General features: G+C 34.5%; 2 pseudogenes; both read left to right on the top strand.

The window, feature by feature from the left end:
* Positions 1-7,644: 7,644 nt before the first annotated feature.
* On the top strand, positions 7,645-9,066 carry LOC136032226 (cytochrome c oxidase subunit 1-like; annotated as a pseudogene).
* On the top strand, positions 8,690-9,433 carry LOC136032225 (cytochrome c oxidase subunit 1-like; annotated as a pseudogene).
* Positions 9,434-15,597: the final 6,164 nt, after the last annotated feature.

Here is a 15,597-nt window from a genome sequence, read left to right as displayed (position 1 = left end):
GGATTGTTTTTCCCATGGACAATTATATGTTGCATGTTCAAGAGTCGGTAAACTTGACAATATATTTATATGCACAGACAATGGGACAGCGAAATATATATATATATATATATATATATATATATATATATATATATATATATATATATATATATATATATATATATATATATATATATTTCTTGGCCCTCCCTCTTTCAAGACACACCTTCCGGTATACCTACTTTGTTACGACTTATCTCTTCGGACAAGATTGACGGGCGATGTGTACATTTCTCAGAGCCTCCTTCAGGTTGATAGGCCTTACTTCTAAATCCACCTTCTTCTCCATGATAAAATGAAAATTCCGTATAACGTTCTTATTGTAACCCACCCTCTCCCGGACATAAGCTACACCTTGATCTGATTTATTAGCCTAAGCAATTAAGAGCAGTTATTTATTTAATCCCCTAAACGACGGTATATAAGCTGTTTGACGAGAACGGGTTGGTTGTCTCGTGGATTGTCGTTTACGGGGCAGGTTCCTCTAGTAAGTTTAGAAACCGCCAAATTCTTTAGGTTTAAATAATACTACCCAGGTTAATTAAAGATGCACTAATATGGTATCTAATCCTAGTTGTTTGACCATCTAAAGAGTGCTTTATTCAAACAAATAGAGGATAAATACAGATTTCACCCTTATTGATCTAAAATATATTTGTCCCAAAGCTCCTCTGTTCACCTAAAATATTTGCTCTAGGGCCTTGTATGACCGCGGATGCTGGCACAAAGTGATCCCCCTATCTTTTCGTTCGCTATACCTAAGAAGTAGGCAATAATGTAAATCACTGCACTTCTAACCTATAATGGTGTCTTGCATATGACTCGTAGAAAGAGTAAATAAACTAGCTAGAATCAAACTTTTACTACTAGATGCTAAGATGAGAAGGACTGAATAGAGTGTAAAAGTGATATTGTAAAGAAAAATAATAATAACGGGCAAAGAAGTAAGATGAGAGTTATTTACTAATTTGAGTGTATATGAGAATGCAGTTTGTGAGTACAAATAATAGGAGATCAAATGTATAAGGTCATTGAAAGCAGTACCCCCGGCAAGCGACCGAAACCCATTATCTAGCCGCCGTAAAGAGTGAAATATCTCCTCGATAACCTTATTTAAATGTAGAAAATACTCTGGACATTGCTGCAGATGTCTGGAATAAAAAATCAATAGTATAAATAGCTAGTAGCTAGAAGATGTTATATAATTTAACGTGACTACTTATTTGGTTATTAAATCTTGTCTGACTAGGTAATTACCCCGTTACGATGCAATAAATGAAAATGACTATGAGTGATGAGGTTGACAGGATTAAATTTTTGTTGAATAGATATAGATGTGTGAAAATTAAAATTTATTTGAGTACTTGCGTTTACACATTTACGATTGTAACAATGATAAACAAAAATAAAAAGGTTAAATAGGGAATTAACCCACCCCTAAATACCTGAAATTGCCATATAAATGATACTTAATTATATAACCTCACGCAACGAACAACTAGACTTGACGGCCATTTAAAAAGAGAGCGGATGGTGAAATATAGTACATAATGACGTATTTTATGAAATGTAGATGAACGAAGTGATATGTTTAAATACGTAGGCTGCCTCTAAGACAAGACCCCCCCCCATCAGACATGTAGGCATGGACCTACATGTCTGAGGAGGGGTCTTGTTAAAGAGTCAAGCCTACGTACATACATATATATTTGATGTTAGTTCATATGACGTCCTGTATAGTACATTCACCGCTCTTTTATTAGGATAATAAAAGAGCGGTGAATGTACGTTATTTATATCATTTATGTAATATTAAATTTTGTTTAAACCCTCTTAAAAGGGCTTCTGAAATAACCTAGAGATATTGATTTATATTTATCCTGGAAAATTTGGTGTTCCAGGATAAATAAAATCATTATCTCATCTAATACAACCCTCCTAAGAGGGTCTAAAAATTTAATAAAGTTATAAACTTATTTGTAGTATTTTTTGTCCTAACACTAAGTGTTAGGACAGAGAAAAAATACTACGGATAAGTTTATATTTTATTAGATGTAGCTATAATAAAATATAATTTTTTTTATTTCATATAATTACAATGACGTTCTATATGGGTAAAATTGTTTCAAATTACAAATTAAAAAACCCGTAAAATCGCTAAAAATCAGCTTAAAGTTTACGTTTAGGGAATTTTTTCACCCTGGTTTACACGTTTGATGCCAAAATTCTCGATATTGGCCTCAAAATAGCCTTTTTCGAGATCTTACCTTTAATCCTGTAAAAAAGTAAATTGGCCTGCCCCAAATTTAATCTCTCCCCGATAAATTACGGGACTGATAATTTTATCTTATTTTTTTTTTGAGGGAACATCAAGAATCTGACCGTACTGCTAGTGTGTAGGTATAAACATAATCGTTAATTAAAGGGAGAATTAAGTGTTCAATGTAAGTCTGATATTATCTACTGTTAGAAAAGTATGGAGTTATTTTATTTAGATTAACCTGGGAGAAGAACTCCCTCCCTCGTTACGCTTCAGTCTGAAGCGTAACCTCGGGGGGGGGGGGTCTTCTCTCTCGCAGGTGTTAAAGAGTAAGCTAAATTAAGCTACTGGGCTCATACCCCAATGATGGAGTAATCTCTCTTTAAATGATTAAGTGATTATGCCTATTTTTTTTCCTATATTCTTATAGTGTCCTCCCACTCTTGGTTAGGTTTGTGGCTTAGAATAGAAATAAATTCTTTAAGCTTTATCCCTATCATAATTGAAGAAAGAAAAGAAAATAGATTAAAATATTTTTTAATTCAGTCAGTAGCCTCAGTCATCTTTTTAGCGAGTATTCTAAATCAATCCTTTTCATTCTTAATTCCTATTGCCCTATTAATTAAGATTGGTGCGGCCCCGTTTCATATATGACTAGTAAGTATTTCTAAATCTATATCATGAAAGGTTTTATCCCTTTTAATAACTTTTCAGAAAATTGGGCCTCTTCTTGGACTGGCTATACTGCAATTCACAAATTCTTTTTTTATTTTTATTAGAGCATTTATTGGTGGATTAGGGGGGATTAACCAATCCAACCTTCGGCTGATTATAGCGTTTTCTTCCATTAGACATTTATCTTGACTAATAGTTAATATAAGTATATTTTTCTTGATATTAGTTTATTATATGACTTGTTTGGCTATTCTATATTTTGTGGTAATTTTATTACAGCAAAAGGGCACGTACTCCCTCGCCCAAATGAATAGTAATACTAGATTAATTTATAAAGCTTCGATTTCATTTAATCTTCTCTCTTTAGCCGGGTTATCCCCATTCTTGGGATTTTTTATTAAATGGATATCTCTGGAAATAAATATTTTATCCCCTCTTCTTGTGTTAGCCCTTGTTGTGTCTTCATGTTTCTCAGTCTATTTTTATTTTAAGATTGCTATAAGATCTCTTTTATTCCCCTCAGAGGTAAAGTCTAAGAAAATAGAGATTCCGGGTATTCTATCAATAGGGTTCAATATTTTTCTTCCTCTATTCCTTTTATAAAGCTTTAAGTTAATTAAACTACCAGCCTTCAAAGCTGGAAATAAGAAGTTCTTAAGCTTTAATAATTTACTCTTAATATAGATGAGGGTATTATCTACATAATTACAGTATCAACCTAATCCTTTTTATCAGGCATCTCACCTCTTCTTATCAAACAGTTCGTGGTAACGAACTGTAGTAAGGAGCGACCCGGCTCAATAGTAACCAAAACTCTAAAAAATTGAATTTTGATATCAATAGCTACATCAATAGAATCGCATTTTAATGCTGATTTTGAATATATAAGTTTCATCAAGTTTAGTCTTACCCATCAAAAGTTACGAGCCTGAGAAAATTTGCCTTATTTAGGAAAATAGGGGGAAACACCCCCTAAAAGTCGTAGGATCTTAACGAAAATGACACCATCAGATTCAGCGTATCAGAGAACCATACTGTAGAAGTTTCAAGCTCCTATCTACAAAAATGTGGAATTTTGTATTATTTGCCAGAAGACAAATCACGGGTGCGTGTTTATTTGTTTGTTTTTTTTTTTTTTTTTTTTTTTTTTTTTTTTTTTTTTTTTTCCAGGGGTCATCGTATCGACCAAGTGGTCCTAGAATGTTGCAAGAGGGCTCATTCTAACGGAAATGAAAAGTTCTAGTGCCCTTTTTAAGTGACCAAAAAAATTGGAGGGCATCTAGGCCCCCTCCCACGCTCATTTTTTTCCCAAAGTCAACGGATCAAAATTTTGAGATAGCCATTTTGTTCAACATAGTCGAAAACCATAATAACTATGTCTTCGGAGATGACTTACTCCCCCACAATCCCTGGGGGAGGGGCTGCAAGTTACAAACTTTGACCAGTGTTTACATATAGTAATGGCTATTGGGAAGTGTACAGACGTTTTCAGGGGGATTTTATTTTGTTTGGGGGTGGGGCGGAAGAGAGGAGGCTATGTTGGAGGATCCTTCCTTGGAGGAATCTGTCATGGGGAAGAAAAATTCAATGACAAGGGCGCAGGATTCTCTAGTATTACTATAAGAAAACAATGAAAAATAAACATGAAAACGTTTTTTCAAATGAAAGGAAGAAGTAGCATTGAAACTTAAAACGAACAGAGATTATTACGCATATGAGGGGTTCTAAAAATACTTTAGCATAAAGAGCGAGGTATTTAAGAGGAGATAAATACCTTGCTCTTTATGCTAAAGTATTTTTAGTAATTTCAACTATTTATTCTTTAAGGGGTCATTCTTAAAGAATTGGGACAAAACTTACGATTTAGTGTAAAGAGCGAGGTATTAACGAGGGTACAAATCCCCTCGTATACATAATAAAAACATAAGGTTATGAAAGTTTGTTACGCAAGTTAATTCTTAAGTTACGTATATTTTTTACTAATAAAAACGTTCGTTAAAAATTAAAAGTTCTAGTTGCCTTTTTAAGTAACCGAAAAATTGGAGGGCAACTAGGCCTCCTTCTCCACCCCTTATTTCTCAAAATCGTCTGATCAAAACTAAGAGAAAGCCAAAAAAAGAATTAATATACAAATTTCATTTTAATAATTTATGTGCGGAGAGCCAACACCAAACATGCATTAATTCAAAAACGTTCGTAATTTAAATAAAAAAAAATAATTTTTTTAGCTGAAAGTAAGGAGCGACATTAAAACTTAAAACGAACAGAAATTACTCCGTATATGAAATGAGTTGTCCCCTCCGCAATCCCTCGCTCTTTACGCTAAAGTTTAACTCTTTGCCACAATTCTACTTTTTAAAATAATTTAAAGCTTTAGCGTAAAGAGCGAGGGATTGCGGAGGGGACAACTCATTTCATATACGGAGTAATTTCTGTTCGTCTGTTCAGTAAATTCAGTAATTGTAAGTAAATTCTGTTCTGCTCAAGTTGTTAAATAAATAGTTCCCATAGACAAACATTAAAAAGGTTATCGAACTTTTTCTATCGAAGGGCTTAACATAAGATGACAAAGGACTTTAATAGCGGGATTTCAAATATTTTTTAGGTTTCTAAACCAAGTTTGCCAAGTTTAAACCAGCAATTTTTTTTTTGCGGAAGTTTTGTTAGGACAAATAATTTTTATAATATATCAAACAGTTCGTGGTAACGAACTGTAATAAGGAGCGACCCGGCTCAATAGTAACCAAAACTCTAAAAAATTGAATTTTGATTTCAATAGCTACATCAAAAGAATCGCATTTTAATGCTGATTTTAAATATATAAGTTTCATCAAGTTTAGTATTACCCATCAAAATTTACGAGCCTGAGAAAATTTGCCTCATTTAGGCAAATGAGGCAAATCATTTAGGCAATGAATGGGAGAAGGGATATCCTTCTCCCATTCTTTACGCTAAAGTTTGATAAGGGCTTTCCAGAGAGCATTCTAGAATGCAAAAAATTGTCAGTTTGCAATCTGAAGTATGTTATTTGCCTCCTTGAAAAATCCACTTGCACCTTCCTTTTTCCTCCTTCCATTCCTCCTTGAGAAATCTTCGTCCGAAAATCCATTTAAAAATCCATTCCTCCTTGAGAAATCTACCATCTTTTGAAAAATCTGATAAAATCCATTTCAAAGCAGATATGGCTAAAAGAGCTTCTTATTCCCGACCCACTAGGACAGATTAAATAAAAAAAAAAGGTTTTTTTAACTGAAAGTAAGGAGCGACATTAAAGCTTAAAACGAACAGAAATTATTTCGTATATGAAAGGGGATGTTCCCTCATCAACACCCCGATATTTACGCTAAAGTTTGACTCTTTCTCTCAACTCTACTTTTTAAAACAGTAAAAAACGAACAAGATGATCTTTTCGAACAAGATGATCAAAACATTCAAAGTGCTGGACAATCAGAAATTTTGTTAACTCTGGTCCGGGGAAAAAAATTCGATTATTTTCTATGAATAAACATCTTCTTGACCTAGGGACTTGAACAAAGCTTATCAGAAAACACTGGAGGCTTCCAAACCCTTTTTTGATTGAACCAGTATTTTGGAGACAGAGCTGCTAGAGCTCTAGGTAATCTAACCTAACCTAACCCCAACCCCCGTAATGTGCAAATATATAGTCCAAATTATACAAGTCAAATACATTTTATCACCAGTTATTTTCTTTGTGGCTATGAAACCGATTTTCATAGATCGTACATTCTCCTTGTTATCCATAGCAAACTATCCTTAGCATACTTTCATCTCCGGATCTATCCTAAGGGGATACAGGGGTAATTTAAACCTAAGGATATAGTTTTGGAGCCTTTCAACAATGCTAAACAAAATGGATCTTAAACTTTTGATTGAACAATTTGGGGGAAGGGGTGAAAGAGACGTGAGAGGGGGGCTAGTAGCCGTCCAATCTTTTTGTTCGACTAAAAGAGACAAAAAAAAATTTCAATTTGTGTTCAAATTTGCCCTCTTCCGCTGTTCGGGGACAGTTGTTTCGATACGATTACAACTGGAAAAAAAATTAATTAAAACGCGTCCCTGGCTTTTCGGCAAAAACTACAAAAGTCAACATTTCTTGCATATAGGGGCTTGAAGCCTCTACTACAGGGTTCTGTGATGTGCTGAATCTAATGGCATAGTTTATTAACCAAAAAATTGGAGGGCAACTAGGCTTCCTCCCCCGCTCTTTTTTCTCAAAATCATTCGATCAAAATTATGAGAAAGCCATTTAGCCCCCCCCCCCCCAAAAAAAATATGCAAATTTCGTTATAATTATTTCTCTGCAGAGAGCCAAAATCAAAACATGCATTGATTCAAAAACGTTCAGAAATTAAATAAAAAAAACAAGTTTTTTCAACTGAAAGTAAGGAGCGACATTAAAACTTAAAACGAACAGAAATTGCTTCGTATATGAAAGGGGCTGCTTCCTCATCAGCGCCCCGCTCTTTACGCTAAAGTTTGACTCTTTCAACTCTGCTTTTTAAAACAGTAAAAAACTTTAGCGTAAAGAGCGGGGCGCTGATGAGGAAGCAGCCCCTTTCATATACGAAGCAATTTCTGTTCGTTTTAAGTTTTAATCTCGCTCCTTACTTTCAGTTGAAAAAACTTGTTTTTTTTATTTAATTATATATGAAATGTAAATTTCTCTTTAAGAATCAAAATCTTACGTGCACAAAACACTTATATACACATTACCTTACTTACAATAAAATAATTTTTAATTAATTAGGCCCGGGTTAGAAACAACTCAAGATTTGCAATCTTGTATTTTTTTTAAACTACTGAGCCGTAAATTAATCAACGTAAAGGGAATAATCCTTAACTAAATTTACAATTTAGCACCTATAATCGGCCACTTTACTTATGCAACGTTGATTTTATTCTACAAATCACAAGGATATTGGAACTTTACACTTTATTTTTGGGGCTTGAGCAGGTATAGTTGGGACTTCTTTAAGAATGCTCATTCGAGCAGAATTGGGTCAACCAGGTTCCCTGATTGGCGATGAACAAGTATATAATGTTATTGTGACAGCTCATGCATTTATTATAATTTTTTTCATGGTTGTACCAATCTTGATTGGGGGATTTGGTAACTGATTAGTACCCATTATATTAGGGGCCCCGGATATAGCCTTTCCCCGGTTAAATAATTTAAGATTTTGAATACTTCCACCATCCCTGACTCTTCTCTTGGCCAGATCTATAGTTGAGAGAGGTGCAGGAACTGGATGAACAGTTTATCCCCCTTTATCCTCAGCCATTGCCCATGCCGGACCTTCTGTAGATTTAGCTATTTTCTCGCTCCATTTAGCTGGAGTTTCCTCTATCTTAGGGGCTGTGAATTTTATTACTACTATCATTAATATACGAACTCAGTCAATATCTGTTAACCGTATACCTCTCTTCGTTTGAGCAGTGGGAATTACCGCCGTTCTTCTCCTTTTATCACTTCCAGTCCTAGCGGGGGCTATTACCATACTGTTAACTGATCGTAACTTAAATACTTCTTTCTTCAACCCCGCAGGTGGTGGAGACCCCATCCTTTATCAACATTTATTTTGATTTTTTGGGCATCCTGAAGTGTATATTTTAATTTTACCTGGATTCGGGATAGTGTCCCATATTATTAGCCAAGAAAGAGGTAAGAAGGAAGCATTTGGTACATTAGGTATGATTTATGCTATACTTGCAATTGGCATTCTTGGTTTTGTTGTCTGGGCTCATCATATATTTACTGTGGGAATGGACGTGGACACTCGAGCTTATTTTACTGCTGCAACTATGATCATTGCAATTCCTACGGGAATTAAGATTTTTAGATGAATCGGAACTTTACACGGGACACGACTTACTATAACTCCATCTATGCTGTGGGCCCTAGGATTTGTATGTTTGTTTACTGTAGGAGGGCTTACAGGAGTTGTCCTGTCGAACTCTAGAATTGATATTGTTCTCCATGATACTTATTATGTAGTTGCCCATTTCCACTATGTTTTATCAATGGGTGCTGTCTTTGCTATCATAGCAGGATTTGTACATTGATTTCCTCTAATGACTGGATTAAGAATGAATCAGTTTCTTCTTAAGGTACATTTCTTTATTATATTCTTAGGAGTAAACTTAACTTTTTTCCCTCAACATTTCTTAGGTCTCGCTGGAATACCACGTCGTTACGCAGACTATCCAGATACATATGCTTCATGAAATGTAATTTCTTCATTAGGGAGAGTTATATCTATAATTGCTACACTAATATTTATTTTTTGTATTTGAGAAGCCATGATCGCTAAACGAATTAATACTATTTCACTTAATTTAAGATCAAGTGTGGAATTAAATCATCCCCATCCGCCTGCTGATCACTCCTATGAAGAAATTACTATGATCTCTACATTTTAAAGTGGCAGAAACATGTATGCATTGGATTTAAGCTCCAAAGATGGGTACCCCCTTTAAAAGTGTCTCAATGATTCCAACTAGGTTTACAAAATGGGAGTTCACCTCTCATAGAACAACTTATTTTTTTCCATGACCATGCTTTACTAGTGGTAATCTTAATTACTTCCCTTGTTGGCTTTTTCTTAGCTGCATTATTTTTTAATAAATTTCTCCATCGTTATCTACTTGATGGCCAGAAAGGAAGTTAGTTAAGTAAGTTCATTAAGTTAAAATAGCGACGAAGACCACACTGCCTTTCCATAAAATCGAAAGAAGATACTTCACAATGTGAGGCTATTGATAAGCCCTCAAATATTGTCTATCTTCCGTATATCCCAAAGCTTGTAAAATCGAAGAAGATACTTCACAATGTGAGGCTATTGATAAGCCCTCAAATATTGTCTATCTTCCGTATATCCCAAAGCTTGTAAAATCGAAGAAGATACTTCACAATGTGAGGCTATTGATAAGCCCTCAAATATTGTCTATCTTCCGTATATCCCAAAGATTACAACAAAATTAAAAAATATTTGCACAAAAAATAATCTGTACGTAGTTTTTACTAATAATTTTAAAATCATCAATTTCTTAAATTCGGGTAAAGATAAGACCCCAGTTACTCGCCAAAGAGGGGTCTATCAAATACCCTGTGATTGCGGAAAATACTATGTCGGCAGGACCCATCAGAATCTAGACAAAAGGTTACAACAGCATAAAAATGACATAGACAAGGCCTTAATTTCAAATGGTTCCAACAATTCCTTTGATTCTGCTCTAGGTTGGCATATATTTAATAATCCGTCCCACATGATACTTTTTGAAAACTCTTCACTCATTAGTAATGATTTGGGAATAAAACAGGTGGTTCGAGAATCAATTGAAATTAATCTCAAAATAAATAAAAATATTTCTTTGAACAGGGACTTGGGGGAATTCTCACTAAATTCTTTATACTCAAATTTAATTAAAAATGATCTAACAAAATATTTTACTAAACCAATTTATAATAGTACTGAACCAACTATGATATCTTTTATTTTATTAGTCTAGGTAAAAAACATGCTAATATTATCAATCAACAAAAATTTTTAGAATCCTGTAGAAAGGAAAACCTTATTCCCAAGTCTTTAAGATATAAATTACATTTAAATACCCGAAAAGAAGCGCAATTTGCCCATACACTACAGTTAAAAACCCTAGTCCATATTATTAAGGACAAAAAACAGAAACGACATATTATTTCTTCAGAGAGAAAATCGTTGGAAACTTTTTTGCTGGAAAACCTGTCCACCGTTGTTTTTGCTCAAGTTGTTAGATTAGAAAGGAATTTGTTTAGCCACGATTTTCGCTTGTCCAAGGAACGCCTCTATAAAAAATTAGAGGGCTTACGAAATGAATCTTCGATGAGAAACCGTATTTATTCTCCAAGATTCACTCCTGGGCCTGCTATCGTTAACCTCTCTTCTAAAACATTGGAACCCCAGGAAATCGAAACACTAGAAAAAGGTCCAAAATTTTCTTTTCTACCGAAACAGGTTCCTGTGGCAGATATAGTTTCCTCTCTAGAGTCCGCTTTGCATAAACACTATCCTTCTGTCTCTAACCCGGATGAAGTTAGATCTGGTCTAATAAATATCCTCTATAATAGCCAAAAAAAGTTTAAGCCTCCTACTAATTCCACACCGAAAAATTTGCATGACATAAAAATACTATCTAATCTCCGAAAAGATCCTTCTATTATAATAACTAAAGCAGACAAAAGCAATTCACTTGTTGTCATGAATACAACAGACTATGACAACAAAATTTTTTCGCATTTAAATGACACAATTACATATCAAACAATAACTCATGATCCTACTGATCAGTTCACTAATAATATTATAAATGAATTAAAGCAGCTAAAACAAAATGGTAAAATCACCCCACAACTATACAATAAATTTTTTCCCCGTGGTAGTTTCTGTCCTAAACTCTACGGTTTACCAAAAATACATAAACAGGGTATTCCCTTAAGACCTATTGTAGCTTGTACTAAAGCTCCCGCTGCCAATATTGGAAAATGGCTTTGTGCAGCTTTCAAATCTTTATTGTATTCTCAAAATTCCTATATTCATAACTCGGCAGATTTGATTAAAAAACTTAGCAACACAAGTATTTCAGAAAACACAATAGTTAGTAGTTTCGACATTGTTTCCATGTATACAAATATAGATGTAACTATTTCAGAGGAATTATTAAAAAACAAAATAGAAGAAAATTACCAATTGATCGAGACTTCAGCGACATGAATTGATTGTGAAGTTTTAATGACTCTTGTTAAAATTTGTAATAAGTTTTCTATGTATTTTCAATTTCGCGATTCTTTTTATCAGCAAAAAAATGGATTACCCATGGGGGCACCTTTATCCGGGCTACTAGCAAATATTTACGTCGAGAATCTTGAGAATTGGGCATTGAATTCTTATTTTCTAAAACATGTCTATTGGGGTCGTTATATGGATGACGTAATTTCACTTTGGAATTATGGGGAAGCTGAACTTCGGGGCTTCTTAGATCATCTTAACACTTATGACCGAAATTTGCAGTTCACCCTTGAAGTTGAAATTGAAAATAAACTACCGTTTTTAGATGTATTAATTATTCGTAATGCTGATAAACTGGATTTTACTATATATCGAAAGCCAACACAAAACAATAGATATCTTCACTTTAATTCAAATCACCCCCCACAAGTTAAAAGAGCAGTTGTAATTTCCCTCATTGATCGTGCCCTAAATATTTGCTCCCATTCATATATAAATGCAGAAATAAATTTTATCAGAGATATTCTTTTTGGTAATGGATACCCCATTCCTTTTGTAAATAAAATAATTAGCCGTAGAATAAAAAGACATTCTTGTAAAATCGAAGAAGATACTTCACAATGTGAGGCTATTGATAAGCCCTCAAATATTGTCTATCTTCCGTATATCCCAAAGATTACAACAAAATTAAAAAATATTTGCACAAAAAATAATCTGTACGTAGTTTTTACTAATAATTTTAAAATCATCAATTTCTTAAATTCGGGTAAAGATAAGACCCCAGTTACTCGCCAAAGAGGGGTCTATCAAATACCCTGTGATTGCGGAAAATACTATGTCGGCAGGACCCATCAGAATCTAGACAAAAGGTTACAACAGCATAAAAATGACATAGACAAGGCCTTAATTTCAAATGGTTCCAACAATTCCTTTGATTCTGCTCTAGGTTGGCATATATTTAATAATCCGTCCCACATGATACTTTTTGAAAACTCTTCACTCATTAGTAATGATTTGGGAATAAAACAGGTGGTTCGAGAATCAATTGAAATTAATCTCAAAATAAATAAAAATATTTCTTTGAACAGGGACTTGGGGGAATACTCACTAAATTCTTTATACTCAAATTTAATTAAAAATGATCTAACAAAATATTTTACTAAACCAATTTATAATAGTACTGAACCAACTACGAAAAGGCCTTTGAGACAGGCTGCTAAACAAGCAAGATTAGCTTTAAGAAATTGCATCTAATCATTTTATTCTCTTTAGTTTGAATGAGTTTATATTTCTTCATTTCATTCTTTTCGCCAGTCCTGGTTGAACTTCGCTGAAGTAAGGATGCTAGGGCTATATTTTTTAAAAAAAATTGTTTTAATAAGTGTTTTTATATTCAGTTTTAATTCTCACAATTTGATGTAAGTTCTTTTATATATATATATAGTATTGTATTGTGCTGAAGACGGCCCTTGGACATAGGGCCGAAATATCTACATAAATAATTTCCATTGTCTTGAAAAAACTTTCCCTATTGTTTCTACGTTGTATTTGTTTGTTCATTAAGTTAAGTAAGTAATTACAATAATACCATAATTTTAAATGTCATAATATGTTTTAACCACTGGTCACACCAATAAAAATTATTACTTCTCTGTTTTTGCTTCGACTGTTATTCTTTAGATCAAACATTTTCTTTTTTAATTCTTAGCCATTTGAGTAAGTCCCGTATGCTTTTTTTTTCATTTTGCAAACTATATCCTCCCAAATGAAGCAAAATGAGGCGTCACAGTCGAAAACCACGGACAACATCCATAAAATAAAAGAAATAATAGACGAATCGCAGAGGCGCGCAGAGTGGTTAGAAAAAGAAGCAAAACAGTCAAACCTGATTTTTTATAACTTTAAACCCCTGAACCCACCTAGGGGATCACTTGCGGAAGAAATCAGTGAGGTTATTTCCAGCTGTTTGCCGCAGATTGAGATCAGGAGATGGGACGTAAATGACGCATTCCGCTTGAACACTAATAAACGGGGAGAAATCCGTCCAATTTAAGTGAATTTTACAACCAAATATTTGCGAGATTTGATTTTGCGAAACTCGGTTCGCTTCCAGAGTTGCGGTATCTCCCTAGCTCCGGACTATACACGGGCCGAGAGAATTGCTCGCAACGCTCTGAAACCACTTTTGAAGAAAGCAATCAAAGAGGATCGTGAGGTGAAATTCAAGGCCCCTCGTTTATTTGTGGACGGTGAATTGATCACGTGCGAACATGAATCAGGAAAAGTTAGAAAAAATGGAAGAAATAAAACAAAACAGTTTGCGCGATTTCAAGTGCAAGAATACACGGACTCTAAGGCTGAAATGGAAAGCGAAGGTGTGGATCAAGTATCAAAGGTAAACTCGGATATTCGTAGCAGTAGTTTCACACGCGACCAGGCTATTAGCCAGGCAGACGGTAAGAAACCCGGAGTGAGCGGAGTCACGAGCAAACAAGGTTTAGAAGAGATAATCAGCCCTGAAGATCGCCACAGGCAGGATCTTCGGAACGTAACTTGTGACCCACTAAATCGAGGCCTTGGTCGAGAACCCCCACGCCACTCACTCAGAAATAGACGAAGGAGCCCTTTCAGCTTCGAGGAATAGGAAGTAGGGCGTGTACAACAAATTCGGTTTATGACGTGGAACGTCCAAGGCCTAATGAGTGAAAAACAACGGTGTCTAAATGGGTCTTTTTGAAGTGTGATGTAACATGTTTAACTGAGACATGATCCCCGCCTTCGGAGGATCTGTCGGTTAAAGATTACACAGTTTTCCGTGCAAATTTCCCGTAGCGCACGTTTTTACGGCGGGGTCACGGTGTTTGTGAAAAAGCAGAGTTACGAAGTTTGTCATAGAATAGAAAGTAAATCTGAGAACATTATTTGGTTAAACCTTAAGTGTCATGATGGATCGAAAATAGACTTAGATTGGATATATGTTGCTCCACAGAATAGTAGTTATATGGAAGAATGTACGTGGACTTCGATTGAAATTTAAACAACAACAAAAAACAGGTTTCTTTAAATGAAAACAAGGAGCGACATTAAAACTTAAAACGAACAGAAATTACTCCGTATTTGAAAGGGGCTTTTCCTCCTCAACGCCTCGCTCTTTACGCTAAAGTTTGACTCTTTTTCCTAACTGTACATTTTAAAACAATAAAAACTTTTGTGTAAAATCCCTTTTCAAATATGGAATAATTTCTGTTCGTTTCAAGTTTTAATGTCGCTTCTTACTTTCATTTAAAAAAACTTTTTTTTTGTTTAATAAAGATTAGGAGCGTTTGATTAGAATAAACAGCTTTGTCAAAGCAATAGAGACGTTAGTTTAATCAGCAATGGATTTAAGAAAGTGCAGCCCTACTCATATGGACTAATTTGTTTCTTTTTCAATGTTGCTCTGTATAAGTTGAAAAAAGCTGCATCCACAAACACTCCTTCATAACAGGTGATCGCAAATTTAAAAAAAAGAGCTTATTGTTGTGAAAACAATCATTGTGTTTCAGGAGTCGTTCTTAAGAAATTGGGAAAAAAATTCAAACCTTAGCGTAAAGGGCAAGGTCTTGAAGAGGGGGAAACCCCTTTCATATACGTAATAATTTCTGTACGTTTAAATTTTGATGCTGCTACTTACTTTCAGTTGAAGAGACTTTTTATAATTTAATATCTGATCGCTGTTAATAGCACAAAAAATCTGACCCCCCCCCTTGAAAAATTTCTTGCTCCACAGAAAAAATCCACTGTGGAAAGTTGTGTTTATTTAAAAATGCCCTCCCTCCTTTCCAGGGAAATTCC

This window comes from Artemia franciscana, chromosome 10 (genome assembly GCF_032884065.1).
Source record: "Artemia franciscana chromosome 10, ASM3288406v1, whole genome shotgun sequence".
NCBI lineage: Eukaryota > Metazoa > Arthropoda > Branchiopoda > Anostraca > Artemiidae > Artemia > Artemia franciscana.
Note: the sequence above shows the minus strand (reverse complement) of the source record. Positions and strands in the feature narration are given on the sequence as shown.